We start from the raw sequence: 23,335 nt of genomic DNA, 5'->3' as shown, positions 1-23,335 counted from the left end.
TGGATGATGGCAGTAAGAACATATGGTATATTATTGATGAATGAGGTGACTGTGGAGAATCTCCAGAGGAGGACACGGGAGAACACAATGACATGAGTGACTGTCCTGCTTGGTTAGGAAAGGGAAACGTAAAGTTGTGGAGTTCTGTTGATGATGGATGTGAGAGTGGTGAAGCCCTGCGGGGTGATGTAGAGTACTTCCACATCCCTGGTGAGGAGCTGCCCCTTGGGTCTGAGTTTCTGGGAGGGGAGAGGGAGAAGCTGGGTGAGGCAGGCATGAATCTTGAGGAGTCAGGGCTGGGGGACCGCTCATATTCTCCCGAGACGTGTGAGTCTCTGGGGGACTCCTGGGTGCATGGGGCTGACTCCCGCAGGAACCTGGGGATGGCTGGAGAGTAACTGGGAGCCACAGGAGAGTCCCTGAGGCCTGGGGGTGAAGAGATGAAAGACACAGGGGTGGAGCGCCGTGAGGCTCGTGAGTTTGTAGGTGATTCCTGGGTGTGGGGGGCTGACTCCAGCTGAAATCTGGGGTTGTTTGGAGAGTAGCTGGGAGACACAGGAGACCCCCCGAGAGCTGGGGGTGAGCTGCTGGGTGATGGCAGTAAGAACATGTGGTATATTATTGATGAACGTGGGGACTCTGAGGAATCCTCAGAGGAGGACACGGGAGAGCCCAATGGCTTCATTGATTGCCCATCACGGTGAGGACAGGGAAATGGGAGCTTGTGGGATTCTGGTGATGACAGAGGTGAGTGTGGTGAAGCCCTAGGGGATGGTGAATGGTAGCTCCGGATCCCTGGTGAGGAGCTTCCCCTTAAGCCTGAGTTTCTGATAGGGGAGAGGGAGAAGCTGGGTGAAGCTCGCATGGACCTTGGGGAGTCCGGGCTGGGGGACCGTTCATAAGAAGAGCCAGACAAGACCCTACTGTTCTTAGGTGCAGACATGATTAGGAAACCTGCAGCTCCCAGGGGCCCCTACTAATTTTCTAACTCGCAGAAAGAAGGAGTGTGTGTGCGTGTGTGTGCGTGCGTGTGTGTGTGTGTGTGTGTGTGTGCGGTGTGAGGTATGTGCCCCTTAAGAAAATGGAAATCAACCAACCAATGAGACAGACAGACAGACAGACAGACAGACAGACAGACAGAGATTCACTTGCCCAAGTGTTCTGTCCTGTCCTCTGAATCCGCTTCCAAGTCGCAAGACGCTGTGAGCTCCAAGTCCACGCAGAGTCCGCCAAACGCTCCGGCCGCTGATCCGCTCCGCGAAGATCTGAGTACAGGCCAGCCAGGGTGGGTTTAAATAGCCTCGGGCACAGCCTAGCAGCGGAAAGGGCGGAGCTTCACTCCTCCTTTCCATCAGTCACCCCCAACTTTCCCAGGCTACACCTCGTGGGAAACTGTTCTCCTGCTTTGATTTCATGCGCCACCTTTGGGACAATCTAAGAACTTACAAGTTTTCTTGGCCAGATATGTTAGGAATTGTATGCACTGAAACACTGAAAACCAACTAGTGGTTCTGTGGTTCCCACGTTGTGGTTTTGACACCAGCAGCATCCTTGCCACAATCAAAACCCGGAGATCCACAGATCTGCGTTGTAACAAGACCTCCCCCTGACCCTGATGCATGGCAGTTTAAGAAGTCTTTCCGTGTAAGCGAAAAGACTTTGAAGAAAAGGTGGAGATATGCGTTGTATAAACATTCTTCTGCTCTGGAACCACGTAGAGACTTGGGAGCCAGTTGGGTGGAGCATTCGTTGGATGAGGGTGCTCGGGTTAGGAATATCAAGGTGTGGCTCCAGATAATCCAATCATCTAATTAAGATTCCAGTTATGCTCATCTGTTTCAAAATTCCGTTTGGGTAAATTCTTTTAGTCAGACTGAGAATGGCAAAGCCTCAACCCCAATTTCCAGGGAGGGTTGAGAGCCTCAGGTGGAGTTGATCACCAATAGCCTATGGTTTAACCCATCATGCCTATAGAATGAGGTCTCCATAAAAACCCAAAAGGACTGGGATCAGAGAGCTTCTGGATAACACTTCCTGGAAGGTAGTGCGCCCCTCCCCACATGCCGGGCCCCACATTAATTTCTGAACTTTTTGCAATGTCCGCTAAAATACAACGGCAACTGTAAGTGCTTCCCTGCGTGCTGTGAGCTCTTCCAGCAAATGAATGCAACTAAATCTGGGAGTGGTGGCAACCTGATTTATAGCCAGTTGCTGAGAAGCACAGGTAAAACCACGTAGGGCTTCCCATTGTTATTAGTGTGGGAGGCCTGTGTGGCGGGACCCGGCCCTTTGGAATCTAATGCTATGTCCCGGTAGGTAGCGTCACCATTGAATTAGAAGACACACATATGTTGAGAATAATCTTTCTGGTCATTTGCTGCATGTCTTATTTACAATATGTAATCAAATTCTTTATCCTGACCTTATGGCACCTGGGTTGAGAACCATGATTTGAACCAAACATTGGTCTGTCACGTTCTGAGTTTGAAACTTTAGTTTGCCTTTAGCGTTTTGCTATTGCTTTTTCGTTTTCTTTTGTTTCGTTTCGTTTCTAAGTTCTGGGGTATATGTGCAGGATGTGCAGATTTCTTACCAAGGTAAACGTGTGCCATGGTGGTTTGCTGCACCTGTCAACCCATCACCTAGGCATTAAGCCCAGCATGCAGTAGCTGTTCTTCTTAACGCTCTGCCCCCCGAAAGGCCCCAGTGTGTGTTGTTCCCCTTCCTGTGTCCATGTGATCTCCTTTTTCAGCTCCCATTATAAGTGAGAATGTGGCGTTTGGTTTTCTTTCCCTGGATTAGTTTGCTGAGGATAATGACCACACATCACCACTGTTTTTGTTTTTTAGTATAAAGAGTAGTATTTTATTGAATAAGATTTGCTCCCAGAAAAATAAGCTTAAATCTACAATGAATGCCAGACTCTACAGCAGAAAGCAATTCTCTCACTTTTCCACACACAATGGTTCCTACTAAGTGAAAAAAAGCCATCAAATTTCATTCACAAATGTACTACTCTGTCTCAAAACATCTCACATAATCATGCACTCGACTAAAGCCATTAGATCAGTTCTTCAGTCAGGTTAAAGAAGTATCCCTCTAATAACTGACTTTTATAATGGTATCAATATCCACTCCCAGTCAGTCTGCCGTGGTTAATGGTGTACAGCATGACTGAATACAATGGAATTGATGACGCCCATATCCACGGACAAACCGTGACTTATGATGGTTTGATTTATGATTTTTCAACGTTATGATGGGTTTATTGGACTATTAGATGCGTTTCTGAGTTACACTGGGTTTATGAGTATGCGACCCTAGACTCCAGAAACAGCTGTATAAGGAAAAACAGGTGTACCTAATAAACATATGCTTAGTGACTTGGGATAAACCAATAGATGTTCACAACTGATGGAGAGCCGTGAAAGAGAGATAGCGGTAAATAGTTACAATAACACAATTTTCCTGCACCTGTCGTGGATTTCCCCCAAAAAATGCAGAATGTGGGATGCACCTAAGGCATATGAAAGAGAGAGGGCAGAAGGAGTAAGAGAGAAGTAGGAGGAAGGAAGGAAGGAAGGAAGGAAGGAAGGAAAGAAGGAAGGTAGGAAAGAAGGAAGGAAGGAAGGAAGGAAGGAAAGAAGGACGAAAGGAAGGAGAAAACACCCGGTGTTACTAAAACCCCCCCAAAAAATGGTTTCCCCCTGTGGGTAAGCCTACAATGTGGATGAATCTTGAAAATATTGTGCTACGTGTTATGTCAGTCATAACAGCTCACCTATTGTGCAATTCCGTTTATAGGAAATGTCTACAATATGGAAATCTATGCATATGGGATTGATGGCACTAGGTAGTTGCTACCTAGGGCTGAGGGTCAGGGAGAGGGTTTGAGACAGAATGAGGAGTGACTAATGTCTACAGGGTTTTTCTCTGGTCGGGGGTGATAAGACGTTCTACAATGGATTGCGAATTATAATTGAATGTGCACAACCACAGGTGTACTAAAAGCCACTCAATTCATGACTTTTAATGGGGGAATCTTAAGTGGCGCACTCTCATGGAGACCACGGCAGACATAGTGAGAGAGAAAAAGGTGAGTAAATATCTGAAACGGAGGCAGAAACAGAGAGAACGAAAAGCCCTGTGAAAGGAAGGGAGAGCGAAAAGGGAAAATGGTCCTATTTAGAAATGACAGATGTGAAACTGGGGTTCACATCAACAGTGTCACTGCCAGGAAGGAGGGTCATGCTAGCCATGTCACCGGTAGTGTGTCCCGCAGGGACGCCGACCTGCTGGAGCGTCGTGTCAGCATGGGCTCTGGCAGCCACGTGGGCCAGCAGGAGGGACCCGCTGCACAGCTGTGGGGTGAGGATAGACTGGGTGGTGATATCGGCCATTACAGGGGCCTCTTCTGCTGGCAAGAGTGTGACAGTAGCAAGTAGATGGACAGGCCTGCGTGTGAGGACGGAATGCAGGAGGGGCTCTTGTGCGGCTGGGCGTGGGGACCTCACGGGAACCGTGGAGAAATGGCCAGGTAACTGCGTCATGTGGGCTAGTAGATTGGCCAGGGCTTCGAACTGAAGGACAATAACGGGGAGTAGCGGTCAGGCCCTGGGAGTGTCTGAGTGTAAGTGGAGATGGGTTTGGGGTCACTGAGGGATGCGTGAGAGCCATCCCTGTGTAGGTACAGGTCATAGGGAGATAGTCTCGTGAGGCCTGTGAGTGTCTATGGTTGCCCTGGGTGCCTGGGGCTGACTGTGGCAGAAATCTGGGGAAGGCTGGAGAGAAGCTGGGAGGCCCAGGAGAGTCCCTTAAGGCAGGGGGTGAAGAGGTGAAAGAAATGGGGGAGGGTGGCAGTAAGGTCCGTGAGTTTGTAGATGATTCCTGGGTGCGGGAAGCTGACTCCAGGTGCAATCTGGAGATGGTTGGAGAGTAGCTGAGAGACACAGAAGAGTCCCTGAGGGCTGGGGGTGAGAACATGAGGGAGACTGGGGAGTAAGTCAGTGAAATTCGTGAGTTCGGTGGTGTATCGTGGGTGCCTGGAACTGACTCCAGCTGGAATCTGGAGAAGTTTTGAGAGTAGCTGAAAGAGACACAAGAGTCCCTGTGGGCTGAGGGCAAAGACCTGAGAGAGACCAGGGAGGACCTCAGTGAAGTCTGTGAGTCTGTAGGTGATTCCGGAGTGTGGGAGGCTGACTCCCGCTGAAATCTGGGCGTGGTGGGAGAGTAGCTGGGACAGACAGGAGAGTCCCAGGGGGCTGGGGGTGAAGACATGAGAGAGACTGGGGAGTAACTCAGCGAAACTGCTGAGTTTGGTGGTGATACCTGGGTGCCTGGAACGGACTCCTGCTGAAATCTGGGCATGGATGGAGAGTAGCTGGGACACACAGGAGAGTCCCTGAGGGCTGGGGGTGAAGACATGAGAGAGACCGGGGAGTACCTCAGTGAAACTGGTGAGTTTGGTGGTGACTCCGGGGTGCCTGGAACTGACCCCAGCTGAAATGTGGGCGTGGTTGGAGAGTAGCTGGGACAGACGGGAGAGTCCCTGAGGGATGGTGAAGACATGAGAGAGACTGGGGAGTAACGCAGTGAAATTGGTGAGTTTGATGGTGATTCCTGGGTGCCTGCAACTGACTCCCGCTGAAGTGTGGGCGTGGATGGAGAGTAGCTGGGACACACAGGAGAGTCCCTGAGGGTTGGAGATAAAGGCGTGCTAGAGACTGAGGAGTAACTGAGTGAAATTGGTGAGTTTGGTGGTGAGTCCGGGGTGCCTGGAACTGACTCCAGCTGAATTGTGGGCGTGGTTGGAGAGTAGCTGGGACAGACGGGAGAGTCCCTGAGGGATGGTGAAGACATGAGAGAGACTGGGGAGTAACGCAGTGAAATTGGTGAGTTTGGTGGTGATTTCTGGGTGCCTGCAACGAACTCCCGCTGAAGTGTGGGCGTGTTTGGAGAGTAGCTGGGACAGACAGGCGAGTCCCTGAGGGTTGGAGATAAAGACGTGCTGGAGACTGGGGAGTAACTCAGTGAAAGTGGTGGGCTTGGTGGTGATCCCTGGGTTCCTGGAACTGACCCGCGCTGAAATGTGGGCGTGGTTGGAGAGTAGCTGGGACAGACTGGAGGGTCCGTAAGGGCTGGGGGTGAAGACGTGAGAGAGACTGGCGAGGATCCCACTGAGGTCTGTGAGTTTGTAGGTGTTTCTGGGGTGTGGGGTAGAGACTGCCGCTGAAATCTGGGCGTAGTTGGAGAGTAGCTGGGACAGACAGGCGAGTCATGGGTGGCTGGGGGTGAGCTGCTGGATGATGGCAGTAAGAACATATGGTATATTATTGATGAATGAGGTGACTGTGGAGAATCTCCAGAGGAGGACACGGGAGAACACAATGACATGAGTGACTGTCCTGCTTGGTTAGGAAAGGGAAACGTAAAGTTGTGGAGTTCTGTTGATGATGGATGTGAGAGTGGTGAAGCCCTGCGGGGTGATGTAGAGTACTTCCACATCCCTGGTGAGGAGCTGCCCCTTGGGTCTGAGTTTCTGGGAGGGGAGAGGGAGAAGCTGGGTGAGGCAGGCATGAATCTTGAGGAGTCAGGGCTGGGGGACCGCTCATATTCTCCCGAGACGTGTGAGTCTCTGGGGGACTCCTGGGTGCATGGGGCTGACTCCCGCAGGAACCTGGGGATGGCTGGAGAGTAACTGGGAGCCACAGGAGAGTCCCTGAGGCCTGGGGGTGAAGAGATGAAAGACACAGGGGTGGAGCGCCGTGAGGCTCGTGAGTTTGTAGGTGATTCCTGGGTGTGGGGGGCTGACTCCAGCTGAAATCTGGGGTTGTTTGGAGAGTAGCTGGGAGACACAGGAGACCCCCCGAGAGCTGGGGGTGAGCTGCTGGGTGATGGCAGTAAGAACATGTGGTATATTATTGATGAACGTGGGGACTCTGAGGAATCCTCAGAGGAGGACACGGGAGAGCCCAATGGCTTCATTGATTGCCCATCACGGTGAGGACAGGGAAATGGGAGCTTGTGGGATTCTGGTGATGACAGAGGTGAGTGTGGTGAAGCCCTAGGGGATGGTGAATGGTAGCTCCGGATCCCTGGTGAGGAGCTTCCCCTTAAGCCTGAGTTTCTGATAGGGGAGAGGGAGAAGCTGGGTGAAGCTCGCATGGACCTTGGGGAGTCCGGGCTGGGGGACCGTTCATAAGAAGAGCCAGACAAGACCCTACTGTTCTTAGGTGCAGACATGATTAGGAAACCTGCAGCTCCCAGGGGCCCCTACTAATTTTCTAACTCGCAGAAAGAAGGAGTGTGTGTGCGTGTGTGTGCGTGCGTGTGTGTGTGTGTGTGTGTGCGGTGTGAGGTATGTGCCCCTTAAGAAAATGGAAATCAACCAACCAATGAGACAGACAGACAGACAGACAGACAGACAGACAGACAGAGATTCACTTGCCCAAGTGTTCTGTCCTGTCCTCTGAATCCGCTTCCAAGTCGCAAGACGCTGTGAGCTCCAAGTCCACGCAGAGTCCGCCAAACGCTCCGGCCGCTGATCCGCTCCGCGAAGATCTGAGTACAGGCCAGCCAGGGTGGGTTTAAATAGCCTCGGGCACAGCCTAGCAGCGGAAAGGGCGGAGCTTCACTCCTCCTTTCCATCAGTCACCCCCAACTTTCCCAGGCTACACCTCGTGGGAAACTGTTCTCCTGCTTTGATTTCATGCGCCACCTTTGGGACAATCTAAGAACTTACAAGTTTTCTTGGCCAGATATGTTAGGAATTGTATGCACTGAAACACTGAAAACCAACTAGTGGTTCTGTGGTTCCCACGTTGTGGTTTTGACACCAGCAGCATCCTTGCCACAATCAAAACCCGGAGATCCACAGATCTGCGTTGTAACAAGACCTCCCCCTGACCCTGATGCATGGCAGTTTAAGAAGTCTTTCCGTGTAAGCGAAAAGACTTTGAAGAAAAGGTGGAGATATGCGTTGTATAAACATTCTTCTGCTCTGGAACCACGTAGAGACTTGGGAGCCAGTTGGGTGGAGCATTCGTTGGATGAGGGTGCTCGGGTTAGGAATATCAAGGTGTGGCTCCAGATAATCCAATCATCTAATTAAGATTCCAGTTATGCTCATCTGTTTCAAAATTCCGTTTGGGTAAATTCTTTTAGTCAGACTGAGAATGGCAAAGCCTCAACCCCAATTTCCAGGGAGGGTTGAGAGCCTCAGGTGGAGTTGATCACCAATAGCCTATGGTTTAACCCATCATGCCTATAGAATGAGGTCTCCATAAAAACCCAAAAGGACTGGGATCAGAGAGCTTCTGGATAACACTTCCTGGAAGGTAGTGCGCCCCTCCCCACATGCCGGGCCCCACATTAATTTCTGAACTTTTTGCAATGTCCGCTAAAATACAACGGCAACTGTAAGTGCTTCCCTGCGTGCTGTGAGCTCTTCCAGCAAATGAATGCAACTAAATCTGGGAGTGGTGGCAACCTGATTTATAGCCAGTTGCTGAGAAGCACAGGTAAAACCACGTAGGGCTTCCCATTGTTATTAGTGTGGGAGGCCTGTGTGGCGGGACCCGGCCCTTTGGAATCTAATGCTATGTCCCGGTAGGTAGCGTCACCATTGAATTAGAAGACACACATATGTTGAGAATAATCTTTCTGGTCATTTGCTGCATGTCTTATTTACAATATGTAATCAAATTCTTTATCCTGACCTTATGGCACCTGGGTTGAGAACCATGATTTGAACCAAACATTGGTCTGTCACGTTCTGAGTTTGAAACTTTAGTTTGCCTTTAGCGTTTTGCTATTGCTTTTTCGTTTTCTTTTGTTTCGTTTCGTTTCTAAGTTCTGGGGTATATGTGCAGGATGTGCAGATTTCTTACCAAGGTAAACGTGTGCCATGGTGGTTTGCTGCACCTGTCAACCCATCACCTAGGCATTAAGCCCAGCATGCAGTAGCTGTTCTTCTTAACGCTCTGCCCCCCGAAAGGCCCCAGTGTGTGTTGTTCCCCTTCCTGTGTCCATGTGATCTCCTTTTTCAGCTCCCATTATAAGTGAGAATGTGGCGTTTGGTTTTCTTTCCCTGGATTAGTTTGCTGAGGATAATGACCACACATCACCACTGTTTTTGTTTTTTAGTATAAAGAGTAGTATTTTATTGAATAAGATTTGCTCCCAGAAAAATAAGCTTAAATCTACAATGAATGCCAGACTCTACAGCAGAAAGCAATTCTCTCACTTTTCCACACACAATGGTTCCTACTAAGTGAAAAAAAGCCATCAAATTTCATTCACAAATGTACTACTCTGTCTCAAAACATCTCACATAATCATGCACTCGACTAAAGCCATTAGATCAGTTCTTCAGTCAGGTTACAGAAGTATCCCTCTAATAACTGACTTTTATAATGGTATCAATATCCACTCCCAGTCAGTCTGCCGTGGTTAATGGTGTACAGCATGACTGAATACAATGGAATTGATGACGCCCATATCCACGGACAAACCGTGACTTATGATGGTTTGATTTATGATTTTTCAACGTTATGATGGGTTTATTGGACTATTAGATGCGTTTCTGAGTTACACTGGGTTTATGAGTATGCGACCCTAGACTCCAGAAACAGCTGTATAAGGAAAAACAGGTGTACCTAATAAACATATGCTTAGTGACTTGGGATAAACCAATAGATGTTCACAACTGATGGAGAGCCGTGAAAGAGAGATAGCGGTAAATAGTTACAATAACACAATTTTCCTGCACCTGTCGTGGATTTCCCCCAAAAAATGCAGAATGTGGGATGCACCTAAGGCATATGAAAGAGAGAGGGCAGAAGGAGTAAGAGAGAAGTAGGAGGAAGGAAGGAAGGAAGGAAGGAAGGAAAGAAGGAAGGTAGGAAAGAAGGAAGGAAGGAAGGAAGGAAGGAAAGAAGGACGAAAGGAAGGAGAAAACACCCGGTGTTACTAAAACCCCCCCAAAAAATGGTTTCCCCCTGTGGGTAAGCCTACAATGTGGATGAATCTTGAAAATATTGTGCTACGTGTTATGTCAGTCATAACAGCTCACCTATTGTGCAATTCCGTTTATAGGAAATGTCTACAATATGGAAATCTATGCATATGGGATTGATGGCACTAGGTAGTTGCTACCTAGGGCTGAGGGTCAGGGAGAGGGTTTGAGACAGAATGAGGAGTGACTAATGTCTACAGGGTTTTTCTCTGGTCGGGGGTGATAAGACGTTCTACAATGGATTGCGAATTATAATTGAATGTGCACAACCACAGGTGTACTAAAAGCCACTCAATTCATGACTTTTAATGGGGGAATCTTAAGTGGCGCACTCTCATGGAGACCACGGCAGACATAGTGAGAGAGAAAAAGGTGAGTAAATATCTGAAACGGAGGCAGAAACAGAGAGAACGAAAAGCCCTGTGAAAGGAAGGGAGAGCGAAAAGGGAAAATGGTCCTATTTAGAAATGACAGATGTGAAACTGGGGTTCACATCAACAGTGTCACTGCCAGGAAGGAGGGTCATGCTAGCCATGTCACCGGTAGTGTGTCCCGCAGGGACGCCGACCTGCTGGAGCGTCGTGTCAGCATGGGCTCTGGCAGCCACGTGGGCCAGCAGGAGGGACCCGCTGCACAGCTGTGGGGTGAGGATAGACTGGGTGGTGATATCGGCCATTACAGGGGCCTCTTCTGCTGGCAAGAGTGTGACAGTAGCAAGTAGATGGACAGGCCTGCGTGTGAGGACGGAATGCAGGAGGGGCTCTTGTGCGGCTGGGCGTGGGGCCCTCACGGGAACCGTGGAGAAATGGCCAGGTAACTGCGTCATGTGGGCTAGTAGATTGGCCAGGGCTTCGAACTGAAGGACAATAACGGGGAGTAGAGGTCAGGCCCTGGGAGTGTCTGAGTGTAAGTGGAGATGGGTTTGGGGTCACTGAGGGATGCGTGAGAGCCATCCCTGTGTAGGTACAGGTCATAGGGAGATAGTCTCGTGAGGCCTGTGAGTGTCTATGGTTGCCCTGGGTGCCTGGGGCTGACTGTGGCAGAAATCTGGGGAAGGCTGGAGAGAAGCTGGGAGGCCCAGGAGAGTCCCTTAAGGCAGGGGGTGAAGAGGTGAAAGAAATGGGGGAGGGTGGCAGTAAGGTCCGTGAGTTTGTAGATGATTCCTGGGTGCGGGAAGCTGACTCCAGGTGCAATCTGGAGATGGTTGGAGAGTAGCTGAGAGACACAGAAGAGTCCCTGAGGGCTGGGGGTGAGAACATGAGGGAGACTGGGGAGTAAGTCAGTGAAATTCGTGAGTTCGGTGGTGTATCGTGGGTGCCTGGAACTGACTCCAGCTGGAATCTGGAGAAGTTTTGAGAGTAGCTGAAAGAGACACAAGAGTCCCTGTGGGCTGAGGGCAAAGACCTGAGAGAGACCAGGGAGGACCTCAGTGAAGTCTGTGAGTCTGTAGGTGATTCCGGAGTGTGGGAGGCTGACTCCCGCTGAAATCTGGGCGTGGTGGGAGAGTAGCTGGGACAGACAGGAGAGTCCCAGGGGGCTGGGGGTGAAGACATGAGAGAGACTGGGGAGTAACTCAGCGAAACTGCTGAGTTTGGTGGTGATACCTGGGTGCCTGGAACGGACTCCTGCTGAAATCTGGGCATGGATGGAGAGTAGCTGGGACACACAGGAGAGTCCCTGAGGGCTGGGGGTGAAGACATGAGAGAGACCGGGGAGTACCTCAGTGAAACTGGTGAGTTTGGTGGTGACTCCGGGGTGCCTGGAACTGACCCCAGCTGAAATGTGGGCGTGGTTGGAGAGTAGCTGGGACAGACGGGAGAGTCCCTGAGGGATGGTGAAGACATGAGAGAGACTGGGGAGTAACGCAGTGAAATTGGTGAGTTTGATGGTGATTCCTGGGTGCCTGCAACTGACTCCCGCTGAAGTGTGGGCGTGGATGGAGAGTAGCTGGGACACACAGGAGAGTCCCTGAGGGTTGGAGATAAAGGCGTGCTAGAGACTGAGGAGTAACTGAGTGAAATTGGTGAGTTTGGTGGTGAGTCTGGGGTGCCTGGAACTGACTCCAGCTGAATTGTGGGCGTGGTTGGAGAGTAGCTGGGACAGACGGGAGAGTCCCTGAGGGATGGTGAAGACATGAGAGAGACTGGGGAGTAACGCAGTGAAATTGGTGAGTTTGGTGGTGATTTCTGGGTGCCTGCAACGAACTCCCGCTGAAGTGTGGGCGTGTTTGGAGAGTAGCTGGGACAGACAGGCGAGTCCCTGAGGGTTGGAGATAAAGACGTGCTGGAGACTGGGGAGTAACTCAGTGAAAGTGGTGGGCTTGGTGGTGATCCCTGGGTTCCTGGAACTGACCCGCGCTGAAATGTGGGCGTGGTTGGAGAGTAGCTGGGACAGACTGGAGGGTCCGTAAGGGCTGGGGGTGAAGACGTGAGAGAGACTGGCGAGGATCCCACTGAGGTCTGTGAGTTTGTAGGTGTTTCTGGGGTGTGGGGTAGAGACTGCCGCTGAAATCTGGGCGTAGTTGGAGAGTAGCTGGGACAGACAGGCGAGTCATGGGTGGCTGGGGGTGAGCTGCTGGATGATGGCAGTAAGAACATATGGTATATTATTGATGAATGAGGTGACTGTGGAGAATCTCCAGAGGAGGACACGGGAGAACACAATGACATGAGTGACTGTCCTGCTTGGTTAGGAAAGGGAAACGTAAAGTTGTGGAGTTCTGTTGATGATGGATGTGAGAGTGGTGAAGCCCTGCGGGGTGATGTAGAGTACTTCCACATCCCTGGTGAGGAGCTGCCCCTTGGGTCTGAGTTTCTGGGAGGGGAGAGGGAGAAGCTGGGTGAGGCAGGCATGAATCTTGAGGAGTCAGGGCTGGGGGACCGCTCATATTCTCCCGAGACGTGTGAGTCTCTGGGGGACTCCTGGGTGCATGGGGCTGACTCCCGCAGGAACCTGGGGATGGCTGGAGAGTAACTGGGAGCCACAGGAGAGTCCCTGAGGCCTGGGGGTGAAGAGATGAAAGACACAGGGGTGGAGCGCCGTGAGGCTCGTGAGTTTGTAGGTGATTCCTGGGTGTGGGGGGCTGACTCCAGCTGAAATCTGGGGTTGTTTGGAGAGTAGCTGGGAGACACAGGAGACCCCCCGAGAGCTGGGGGTGAGCTGCTGGGTGATGGCAGTAAGAACATGTGGTATATTATTGATGAACGTGGGGACTCTGAGGAATCCTCAGAGGAGGACACGGGAGAGCCCAATGGCTTCATTGATTGCCCATCACGGTGAGGACAGGGAAATGGGAGCTTGTGGGATTCTGGTGATGACAGAGGTGAGTGTGGTGAAGCCCTAGGGGATGGTGAATGGTAGCTCCGGATCCCTGGTGAGGAGCTTCCCCTTAAGCCTGAGTTTCTGATAGGGGAGAGGGAGAAGCTGGGTGAAGCTCGCATGGACCTTGGGGAGTCCGGGCTGGGGGACCGTTCATAAGAAGAGCCAGACAAGACCCTACTGTTCTTAGGTGCAGACATGATTAGGAAACCTGCAGCTCCCAGGGGCCCCTACTAATTTTCTAACTCGCAGAAAGAAGGAGTGTGTGTGCGTGTGTGTGCGTGCGTGTGTGTGTGTGTGTGTGTGTGCGGTGTGAGGCATGTGCCCCTTAAGAAAATGGAAATCAACCAACCAATGAGACAGACAGACAGACAGACAGACAGACAGACAGACAGAGATTCACTTGCCCAAGTGTTCTGTCCTGTCCTCTGAATCCGCTTCCAAGTCGCAAGACGCTGTGAGCTCCAAGTCCACGCAGAGTCCGCCAAACGCTCCGGCCGCTGATCCGCTCCGCGAAGATCTGAGTACAGGCCAGCCAGGGTGGGTTTAAATAGCCTCGGGCACAGCCTAGCAGCGGAAAGGGCGGAGCTTCACTCCTCCTTTCCATCAGTCACCCCCAACTTTCCCAGGCTACACCTCGTGGGAAACTGTTCTCCTGCTTTGATTTCATGCGCCACCTTTGGGACAATCTAAGAACTTACAAGTTTTCTTGGCCAGATATGTTAGGAATTGTATGCACTGAAACACTGAAAACCAACTAGTGGTTCTGTGGTTCCCACGTTGTGGTTTTGACACCAGCAGCATCCTTGCCACAATCAAAACCCGGAGATCCACAGATCTGCGTTGTAACAAGACCTCCCCCTGACCCTGATGCATGGCAGTTTAAGAAGTCTTTCCGTGTAAGCGAAAAGACTTTGAAGAAAAGGTGGAGATATGCGTTGTATAAACATTCTTCTGCTCTGGAACCACGTAGAGACTTGGGAGCCAGTTGGGTGGAGCATTCGTTGGATGAGGGTGCTCGGGTTAGGAATATCAAGGTGTGGCTCCAGATAATCCAATCATCTAATTAAGATTCCAGTTATGCTCATCTGTTTCAAAATTCCGTTTGGGTAAATTCTTTTAGTCAGACTGAGAATGGCAAAGCCTCAACCCCAATTTCCAGGGAGGGTTGAGAGCCTCAGGTGGAGTTGATCACCAATAGCCTATGGTTTAACCCATCATGCCTATAGAATGAGGTCTCCATAAAAACCCAAAAGGACTGGGATCAGAGAGCTTCTGGATAACACTTCCTGGAAGGTAGTGCGCCCCTCCCCACATGCCGGGCCCCACATTAATTTCTGAACTTTTTGCAATGTCCGCTAAAATACAACGGCAACTGTAAGTGCTTCCCTGCGTGCTGTGAGCTCTTCCAGCAAATGAATGCAACTAAATCTGGGAGTGGTGGCAACCTGATTTATAGCCAGTTGCTGAGAAGCACAGGTAAAACCACGTAGGGCTTCCCATTGTTATTAGTGTGGGAGGCCTGTGTGGCGGGACCCGGCCCTTTGGAATCTAATGCTATGTCCCGGTAGGTAGCGTCACCATTGAATTAGAAGACACACATATGTTGAGAATAATCTTTCTGGTCATTTGCTGCATGTCTTATTTACAATATGTAATCAAATTCTTTATCCTGACCTTATGGCACCTGGGTTGAGAACCATGATTTGAACCAAACATTGGTCTGTCACGTTCTGAGTTTGAAACTTTAGTTTGCCTTTAGCGTTTTGCTATTGCTTTTTCGTTTTCTTTTGTTTCGTTTCGTTTCTAAGTTCTGGGGTATATGTGCAGGATGTGCAGATTTCTTACCAAGGTAAACGTGTGCCATGGTGGTTTGCTGCACCTGTCAACCCATCACCTAGGCATTAAGCCCAGCATGCAGTAGCTGTTCTTCTTAACGCTCTGCCCCCCGAAAGGCCCCAGTGTGTGTTGTTCCCCTTCCTGTGTCCATGTGATCTCCTTTTTCAGCTCCCATTATAAGTGAGAATGTGGCGTTTGGTTTTCTTTCCCTGGATTAGTTTGCTGAGGATAATGACCACACATCACCACTGTTTTTGTTTTTTAGTATAAAGAGTAGTATTTTATTGAATAAGATTTGCTCCCAGAAAAATAAGCTTAAATCTACAATGAATGCCAGACTCTACAGCAGAAAGCAATTCTCTCACTTTTCCACACACAATGGTTCCTACTAAGTGAAAAAAAGCCATCAAATTTCATTCACAAATGTACTACTCTGTCTCAAAACATCTCACATAATCATGCACTCGACTAAAGCCATTAGATCAGTTCTTCAGTCAGGTTAAAGAAGTATCCCTCTAATAACTGACTTTTATAATGGTATCAATATCCACTCCCAGTCAGTCTGCCGTGGTTAATGGTGTACAGCATGACTGAATACAATGGAATTGATGACGCCCATATCCACGGACAAACCGTGACTTATGATGGTTTGATTTATGATTTTTCAACGTTATGATGGGTTTATTGGACTATTAGATGCGTTTCTGAGTTACACTGGGTTTATGAGTATGCGACCCTAGACTCCAGAAACAGCTGTATAAGGAAAAACAGGTGTACCTAATAAACATATGCTTAGTGACTTGGGATAAACCAATAGATGTTCACAACTGATGGAGAGCCGTGAAAGAGAGATAGCGGTAAATAGTTACAATAACACAATTTTCCTGCACCTGTCGTGGATTTCCCCCAAAAAATGCAGAATGTGGGATGCACCTAAGGCATATGAAAGAGAGAGGGCAGAAGGAGTAAGAGAGAAGTAGGAGGAAGGAAGGAAGGAAGGAAGGAAGGAAGGAAAGAAGGAAGGTAGGAAAGAAGGAAGGAAGGAAGGAAGGAAGGAAAGAAGGACGAAAGGAAGGAGAAAACACCCGGTGTTACTAAAACCCCCCCAAAAAATGGTTTCCCCCTGTGGGTAAGCCTACAATGTGGATGAATCTTGAAAATATTGTGCTACGTGTTATGTCAGTCATAACAGCTCACCTATTGTGCAATTCCGTTTATAGGAAATGTCTACAATATGGAAATCTATGCATATGGGATTGATGGCACTAGGTAGTTGCTACCTAGGGCTGAGGGTCAGGGAGAGGGTTTGAGACAGAATGAGGAGTGACTAATGTCTACAGGGTTTTTCTCTGGTCGGGGGTGATAAGACGTTCTACAATGGATTGCGAATTATAATTGAATGTGCACAACCACAGGTGTACTAAAAGCCACTCAATTCATGACTTTTAATGGGGGAATCTTAAGTGGCGCACTCTCATGGAGACCACGGCAGACATAGTGAGAGAGAAAAAGGTGAGTAAATATCTGAAACGGAGGCAGAAACAGAGAGAACGAAAAGCCCTGTGAAAGGAAGGGAGAGCGAAAATGGAAAATGGTCCTATTTAGAAATGACAGATGTGAAACTGGGGTTCACATCAACAGTGTCACTGCCAGGAAGGAGGGTCATGCTAGCCATGTCACCGGTAGTGTGTCCCGCAGGGACGCCGACCTGCTGGAGCGTCGTGCCAGCATGGGCTCTGGCAGCCACGTGGGCCAGCAGGAGGGACCCGCTGCACAGCTGTGGGGTGAGGATAGACTGGGTGGTGATATCGGCCATTACAGGGGCCTCTTCTGCTGGCAAGAGTGTGACAGTAGCAAGTAGATGGACAGGCCTGCGTGTGAGGACGGAATGCAGGAGGGGCTCTTGTGCGGCTGGGCGTGGGGCCCTCACGGGAACCGTGGAGAAATGGCCAGGTAACTGCATCATGTGGGCTAGTAGATTGGCCAGGGCTTCGAACTGAAGGACAATAACGGGGAGTAGCGGTCAGGCCCTGGGAGTGTCTGAGTGTAAGTGGAGATGGGATTGGGGTCACTGAGGGATGCGTGAGAGCCATCCCTGTGTAGGTACAGGTCATAGGGAGATAGTCTCGTGAGGCCTGTGAGTGTCTATGGTTGCCCTGGGTGCCTGGGGCTGACTGTGGCAGAAATCTGGGGAAGGCTGGAGAGAAGCTGGGAGGCCCAGGAGAGTCCCTTAAGGCAGGGGGTGAAGAGGTGAAAGAAATGGGGGAGGGTGGCAGTAAGGTCCGTGAGTTTGTAGATGATTCCTGGGTGCGGGAAGCTGACTCCAGGTGCAATCTGGAGATGGTTGGAGAGTAGCTGAGAGAGACAGAAGAGTCCCTGAGGGCTGGGGGTGAGAACATGAGGGAGACTGGGGAGTAAGTCAGTGAAATTCGTGAGTTCGGTGGTGTATCGTGGGTGCCTGGAACTGACTCCAGCTGGAATCTGGAGAAGTTTTGAGAGTAGCTGAAAGAGACACAAGAGTCCCTGTGGGCTGAGGGCAAAGACCTGAGAGAGACCAGGGAGGACCTCAGTGAAGTCTGTGAGTCTGTAGGTGATTCCGGAGTGTGGGAGGCTGACTCCCGCTGAAATCTGGGCGTGGTGGGAGAGTAGCTGGGACAGACAGGAGAGTCCCAGGGGGCTGGGGGTGAAGACATGAGAGAGACTGGGGAGTAACTCAGCGAAACTGCTGAGTTTGGTGGTGATACCTGGGTGCCTGGAACGGACTCCCGCTGAAATCTGGGCATGGATGGAGAGTAGCTGGGACACACAGGAGAGTCCCTGAGGGCTGGGGGTGAAGACATGAGAGAGACCGGGGAGTACCTCAGTGAAACTGGTGAGTTTGGTGGTGAGTCCGGGGTGCCTGGAACTGACCCCAGCTGAAATGTGGGCGTGGTTGGAGAGTAGCTGGGACAGACGGGAGAGTCCCTGAGGGATGGTGAAGACATGAGAGAGACTGGGGAGTAACGCAGTGAAATTGGTGAGTTTGATGGTGATTCCTGGGTGCCTGGAACTGACTCCCGCTGAAGTGTGGGCGTGGTTGGAGAGTAGCTGGGACACACAGGAGAGTCCCTGAGGGTTGGAGATAAAGGCGTGCTAGAGACTGAGGAGTAACTGAGTGAAACTGGTGAGTTTGGTGGTGAGTCCGGGGTGCCTGGAACTGACTCCAGCTGAAATGTGGGCGTGGTTGGAGAGTAGCTGGGACAGACGGGAGAGTCCCTGAGGGATGGTGAAGACATGAGAGAGACTGGGGAGTAACGCAGTGAAATTGGTGAGTTTGGTGGTGATTTCTGGGTGCCTGCAACGAACTCCCGCTGAAGTGTGGGCGTGTTTGGAGAGTAGCTGGGACAGACAGGCGAGTCCCTGAGGGTTGGAGATAAAGACGTGCTGGAGACTGGGGAGTAACTCAGTGAAAGTGGTGGGCTTGGTGGTGATCCCTGGGTTCCTGGAACTGACCCGCGCTGAAATGTGGGCGTGGTTGGAGAGTAGCTGGGACAGACTGGAGGGTCCGTAAGGGCTGGGGGTGAAGACGTGAGAGAGACTGGCGAGGATCCCACTGAGGTCTGTGAGTTTGTAGGTGTTTCTGGGGTGTGGGGTAGAGACTGCCGCTGAAATCTGGGCGTAGTTGGAGAGTAGCTGGGACAGACAGGCGAGTCATGGGTGGCTGGGGGTGAGCTGCTGGATGATGGCAGTAAGAACATATGGTATATTATTGATGAATGAGGTGACTGTGGAGAATCTCCAGAGGAGGACACGGGAGAACACAATGACATGAGTGACTGTCCTGCTTGGTTAGGAAAGGGAAACGTAAAGTTGTGGAGTTCTGTTGATGATGGATGTGAGAGTGGTGAAGCCCTGCGGGGTGATGTAGAGTACTTCCACGTCCCTGGTGAGGAGCTGCCCCTTGGGTCTGAGTTTCTGGGAGGGGAGAGGGAGAAGCTGGGTGAGGCAGGCATGAATCTTGAGGAGTCAGGGCTGGGGGACCGCTCATATTCTCCCGAGACGTGTGAGTCTCTGGGGGACTCCTGGGTGCATGGGGCTGACTCCCGCAGGAACCTGGGGATGGCTGGAGAGTAACTGGGAGCCACAGGAGAGTCCCTGAGGCCTGGGGGTGAAGAGATGAAAGACACAGGGGTGGAGCACCGTGAGGCTCGTGAGTTTGTAGGTGATTCCTGGGTGTGGGGGGCTGACTCCAGCTGAAATCTGGGGTTGTTTGGAGAGTAGCTGGGAGACACAGGAGACCCCCCGAGAGCTGGGGGTGAGCTGCTGGGTGATGGCAGTAAGAACATGTGGTATATTATTGATGAACGTGGGGACTCTGAGGAATCCTCAGAGGAGGACACGGGAGAGCCCAATGGCTTCATTGATTGCCCATCACGGTGAGGACAGGGAAATGGGAGCTTGTGGGATTCTGGTGATGACAGAGGTGAGTGTGGTGAAGCCCTAGGGGATGGTGAATGGTAGCTCCGGATCCCTGGTGAGGAGCTTCCCCTTAAGCCTGAGTTTCTGATAGGGGAGAGGGAGAAGCTGGGTGAAGCTCGCATGGACCTTGGGGAGTCCGGGCTGGGGGACCGTTCATAAGAAGAGCCAGACAAGACCCTACTGTTCTTAGGTGCAGACATGATTAGGAAACCTGCAGCTCCCAGGGGCCCCTACTAATTTTCTAACTCGCAGAAAGAAGGAGTGTGTGTGCGTGTGTGTGCGTGCGTGTGTGTGTGTGTGTGTGTGAGTGTGTGTGCGGTGTGAGGTATGTGCCCCTTAAGAAAATGGAAATCAACCAACCAATGAGACAGACAGACAGACAGACAGACAGACAGACAGAGATTCACTTGCCCAAGTGTTCTGTCCTGTCCTCTGAATCCGCTTCCAAGTCGCAAGACGCTGTGAGCTCCAAGTCCACGCAGAGTCCGCCAAACGCTCCGGCCGCTGATCCGCTCCGCGAAGATCTGAGTACAGGCCAGCCAGGGTGGGTTTAAATAGCCTCGGGCGCAGCCTAGCAGCGGAAAGGGCGGAGCTTCACTCCTCCTTTCCATCAGTCACCCCCAACTTTCCCAGGCTACACCTCGTGGGAAACTGTTCTCCTGCTTTGATTTCATGCGCCACCTTTGGGACAATCTAAGAACTTACAAGTTTTCTTGGCCAGATATGTTAGGAATTGTATGCACTGAAACACTGAAAACCAACTAGTGGTTCTGTGGTTCCCACGTTGTGGTTTTGACACCAGCAGCATCCTTGCCACAATCAAAACCCGCAGATCCACAGATCTGCGTTGTAACAAGACCTCCCCCTGACCCTGATGCATGGCAGTTTAAGAAGTCTTTCCGTGTAAGCGAAAAGACTTTGAAGAAAAGGTGGAGATATGCGTTGTATAAACATTCTTCTGCTCTGGAACCACGTAGAGACTTGGGAGCCAGTTGGGTGGAGCATTCGTTGGATGAGGGTGCTCGGGTTAGGAATATCAAGGTGTGGCTCCAGATAATCCAATCATCTAATTAAGATTCCAGTTATGCTCATCTGTTTCAAAATTCCGTTTGGGTAAATTCTTTTAGTCAGACTGAGAATGGCAAAGCCTCAACCCCAATTTCCAGGGAGGGTTGAGAGCCTCAGGTGGAGTTGATCACCAATAGCCTATGGTTTAACCCATCATGCCTATAGAATGAGGTCTCCATAAAAACCCAAAAGGACTGGGATCAGAGAGCTTCTGGATAACACTTCCTGGAAGGTAGTGCGCCCCTCCCCACATGCCGGGCCCCACATTAATTTCTGAACTTTTTGCAATGTCCGCTAAAATACAACGGCAACTGTAAGTGCTTCCCTGCGTGCTGTGAGCTCTTCCAGCAAATGAATGCAACTAAATCTGGGAGTGGTGGCAACCTGATTTATAGCCAGTTGCTGAGAAGCACAGGTAAAACCACGTAGGGCTTCCCATTGTTATTAGTGTGGGAGGCCTGTGTGGCGGGACCCGGCCCTTTGGAATCTAATGCTATGTCCCGGTAGGTAGCGTCACCATTGAATTAGAAGACACACATATGTTGAGAATAATCTTTCTGGTCATTTGCTGCATGTCTTATTTACAATATGTAATCAAATTCTTTATCCTGACCTTATGGCACCTGGGTTGAGAACCATGATTTGAACCAAACATTGGTCTGTCACGTTCTGAGTTTGAAACTTTAGTTTGCCTTTAGCGTTTTGCTATTGCTTTTTCGTTTTCTTTTGTTTCGTTTCGTTTCTAAGTTCTGGGGTATATGTGCAGGATGTGCAGATTTCTTACTAAGGTAAACGTGTGCCATGGTGGTTTGCTGCACCTGTCAACCCATCACCTAGGCATTAAGCCCAGCATGCAGTAGCTGTTCTTCTTAACGCTCTGCCCCCCGAAAGGCCCCAGTGTGTGTTGTTCCCCTTCCTGTGTCCATGTGATCTCCTTTTTCAGCTCCCATTATAAGTGAGAATGTGGCGTTTGGTTTTCTTTCCCTGGATTAGTTTGCTGAGGATAATGACCACACATCACCACTGTTTTTGTTTTTTTAGTATAAAGAGTAGTATTTTATTGAATAAGATTTGCTCCCAGAAAAATAAGCTTAAATCTACAATGAATGCCAGACTCCACAGCAGAAAGGAATTTTCTCACTTTTCCACACACAATGGTTCCTACTAAGTGAAATAAAGCCATAAAATTTCATTCACAAATGTACTACTCTGTCTCAAAACATCTCACATAATCATGCACTCAACTAAAGCCATTAGATCAGTTCTTCAGTCAGGTTAAAGAAGTATCCCTCTAATAACTGACTTGTATAATGGTATCAATATCCACTCCCAGTCAGTCTGCCGTGGTTAATGGTGTACAGCATGACTGAATACAATGGAATTGATGACGCCCATATCCACGGACAAACCGTGACTTATGATGGTTTGATTTATGATTTTTCAACGTTATGATGGGTTTATTGGACTATTAGATGCGTTTCTGAGTTACACTGGGTTTATGAGTATGCGACCCCAGACTCCAGAAACAGCTGTATAAGCAAAAACACGTGTACCTAATAAACATATGCTTAGTGACTTGGGATAAACCAATAGATGTTCACAACTGATGGAGAGCCGTGAAAGAGAGATAGCGGTAAATAGTTACAATAACACAATTTTCCTGCACCTGTCGTGGATTTCCCCAAAAAAATGCAGAATGTGGGATGCACCTAAGGCATATGAAAGAGAGAGGGCAGAAGGAGTAAGAGAGAAGTAGGAGGAAGGAAGGAAGGAAGGGAGGAAGGAAGGAAGGAAGGAAGGAAGGAAAGAAGGAAGGTAGGAAAGAAGGAAGGAAGGAAGGAAGGAAGGAACGAAGGAAGGAAAGAAGGACGAAAGGAAGGAGAAAACACCCGGTGTTACTAAAACCCCCCCAAAAAATGGTTTCCCCCTGTGGGTAAGCCTACAATGTGGATGAATCTTGAAAATATTGTGCTACGTGTCATGTCAGTCATAACAGCTCACCTATTGTGCAATTCCGTTTATAGGAAATGTCTACAATATGGAAATCTATGCATATGGGATTGATGGCACTAGGTAGTTGCTACCTAGGGCTGAGGGTCAGGGAGAGGGTTTGAGACAGAATGAGGAGTGACTAATGTCTACAGGGTTTTTCTCTGGTCGGGGATGATAAGACGTTCTACAATGGATTGCGAATTATAATTGAATGTGCACAACCACAGGTATACTAAAAGCCACTCAATTCATGACTTTTAATGGGGGAATCTTAAGTGGCGCACTCTCATGGAGACCACGGCAGACATAGTGAGAGAGAAAAAGGTGAGTAAATATCTGAAACGGAGGCAGAAACAGAGAGAACGAAAAGCCCTGTGAAAGGAAGGGAGAGCGAAAAGGGAAAATGGTCCTATTGAGAAATGACAGATGTGAAACTGGGGTTCACATCAACAGTGTCACTGCCAGGAAGGAGGGTCATGCTAGCCATGTCACCGGTAGTGTGTCCCGCAGGGACGCCGACCTGCTGGAGCGTCGTGCCAGCATGGGCTCTGGCAGCCACGTGGGCCAGCAGGAGGGACCCGCTGCACAGCTGTGGGGTGAGGATAGACTGGGTGGTGATATCGGCCATTACAGGGGCCTCTTCTG

This window comes from Pan troglodytes, chromosome 14 (genome assembly GCF_028858775.2).
Source record: "Pan troglodytes isolate AG18354 chromosome 14, NHGRI_mPanTro3-v2.0_pri, whole genome shotgun sequence".
Lineage (NCBI taxonomy): Eukaryota > Metazoa > Chordata > Mammalia > Primates > Hominidae > Pan > Pan troglodytes.
The sequence above is the reverse complement of the archived record's forward strand: the minus strand, read 5'-3'. Positions refer to the sequence as shown.